Source organism: Hordeum vulgare, chromosome 5H, assembly GCF_904849725.1.
Source record: "Hordeum vulgare subsp. vulgare chromosome 5H, MorexV3_pseudomolecules_assembly, whole genome shotgun sequence".
In the NCBI taxonomy this organism is placed as follows: Eukaryota; Viridiplantae; Streptophyta; class Magnoliopsida; order Poales; family Poaceae; genus Hordeum; species Hordeum vulgare.
This window is the reverse complement of record NC_058522.1, coordinates 361884003-361886666: the sequence shown is the minus strand read 5'-3', so window position 1 is coordinate 361886666 and position 2664 is coordinate 361884003.

Below are 2664 nucleotides of genomic sequence, written 5' to 3'. Positions count from 1 at the left end.
TGGATTACACGTAAACACATCGGGACTTTCGACGGTTTGTTGCAAACACATCTCATCGGTAACAACATTGTTGGAGCTGACCTGTACTTGTTGGCTAGGACACAATCTTCGAATGTATTGACTTTTCAAAGGTACAAGATAAATGAGAATACATTTTACACGATTGCCCAATATAAAAAGAGCACCATCTTCGAATGTATTGACTTTTCAAAGGTACAAGATAAATTTGTACACAAAGTGCAGCTATTTTTTGACATATCCTTCACAAATTTTTAGCACATGCTATGTGGGTGAAATTATGATATCATGCCAAGTTTCAACATTTTCAGAGTTCATTTGTATTGTTTTGCAATTTCAGGATCATTTAGCTCAAAAAATCATTAAATGCATAAAAAATAACAAATGAATTAAAAAAAGTTAAAAATTGATGATGTGACTTTGAATGCGGGAGTAATGTTTTGGCTTTCAGGTCCAAATACACTTTATATCCTAGACGTCTAGATTGGCATCGGGATAGGAGCAAAGGCCTCTTTATGACCATGTACTGTTGTTCTCAAATGCAGGTAAATCTGACAATACGTATTTCGTACGTACACCACAGCGTGGTATTTGGCTGACAGATGTTACCACCGTTGGGTGAAGCGATTAGACTCCGTTTAGGCTGGATGCTTGTCTTGTGTGCCCGTGCAGCATCTTCAATACTACAGTACTGTACTAATAAATAACCAGAGCAAAGCGTTTTATTTTGCGGGGTGAAAAAACAGAGCAAAGAGTGCACTAGTATAATTTGTATGTCGGTTAAGTTAGACATTTTTCAAGAGGGAAAGGACATATTGGCGGATAATTCGCTTCTGAGCACGAGCTCAGATGCTCCCGCTGACGAAAAAAATAAAAAGAAATATTAAAAAAATTTAAAAAAATCTAATTTTTTTTAGTAGTAGACAATTTGATGCGCAAGGTTCGCTCCAAATTTCACGTCATTTGGACATTCGAGCATCTCTCAGCAAAAAAGACAAATTGGGTCAAAAAAATTGTAAACACTGAACCTTTTTCACAGACCGAGAGTTTGTCTTTTTTGTTAAGAGCGCCTCAGATCCCCAAATGAACTCAAAATTGGAGCGGGCTTCGCGCATCTAATCATCTACCACATACAAAAAATTTGGATTTTTTAAAATTTTTTTTGTATTTGTTTTGATTTTTTCCGTCGGTGTCAGCACTCCATATTGGCTTCTTTTTTGTGTGTGTGTGTCTTAACAACAGATTGTCGGTGTCTATTCTGTAGGGCAATCATGTGTATTAAAAGAAGGGGATCGAATAGAGAAGACAAATTACTAAGATTGCCGGTGTCTATTTTATAGGGCAATCGTGTGTATTAAAAGAATGGAATCGAAGAGAGAAGATAAATTTCATCTCTACTAATAAAAGCATGAGAGGACAGATCCAAATCACAATCTCAACCGTTAATTACTTAATCAATGGCCTGATTAGATGTTGTTAACGAAACTTAAACGCTAACGAAAACTCCTCCTGGCTAACCCCCGCTCACCTCGATCTGGAACTGCTCCCGCAAACCCCCGCTCACCCCGATCGCCCGCCGCTCCTGCTCGCCCCCGTGCGCCGCTCGCCCAGCTGGCCGTCCGCTCCCGCTCGCCCCGCTCGGCCGCTCCCGCTCGGCCGCCGCTCGCCCAGCTGGGCCGTCGCCGCGACCCCTCCCCCCTCCCCCCGAGCCCCGCGCCACAGCCGCCCTCCTCTCCCGACCCGCCGCCCTCCTCTCCCGACCCGCCGCCCTCCTCTCCCGACCCGCCGCCGCGGCCCTCCTCTCCCGCCGCCGAGCCCTGCCACTGTTGGCCCCGTGTCGCGCCACAACCGGCCCTCCTCTCCCGACCAACCACCGCGACCCTCCTCTCCCGTCGCCGAGCCCCCCAACCATTGGCCCCGCGCCGCGCCACCGTCGCCCTCCTCTCCCGCCCTGCCACCGTTGGCCCCGTGCCGCGCCACCGCCGCCCTGCTCTCCGCGCCGATCCCGCTCGCCCCGCGCCGTGCCGCGCCCCGCTGCGCTCGCCCCCGCCCCGAGGGCGACATCGTGGGGTGGAGGCCGAGGAAGAGGTGACTACGCGGGGGTGGAAGAGGGTGTGTCCTCGCCTTCAGAGACGACACGACCGGGCGATTCAGATTTCTCTCCTTCCTCGCCTCAACGACATGCTCTGTTTATTTTGCTTGCAGGTTGTGGCCTTTCTCTTCTTCTCTTGTTGGCTTGCATTCTGATCAAGCCATGGTGCATATTGCTATGTTATACAGAAAATTTGATTAGTGCTATGTTCTTGGCAGCGGCTACATCATTTCGACAAGTGATATGGTTGATCTTTGCCATGTGGACAAATGGTATGATCTGGACCTAAGAAAAAGATGACAACCATTTGCTTGTTTTTCACTTCTTTAGGGATATGAGGAGAGAGCTCTATTGTTAGTCAGCTACTTCCATTTTTGGATGATTAATTATTTTTATGAAGGTTCAGAGAATGACCTGTGTTGCCTTACAGTCCAACTGGTAAACAGAACAGTGTCTTACATGAGCACTGATGGCGATCTTGTATACTTATAGGTATATGTTTTCTTCAAGAAGAACACATGAGAAATCACTGATGCACGACGAAGCAAAATTGA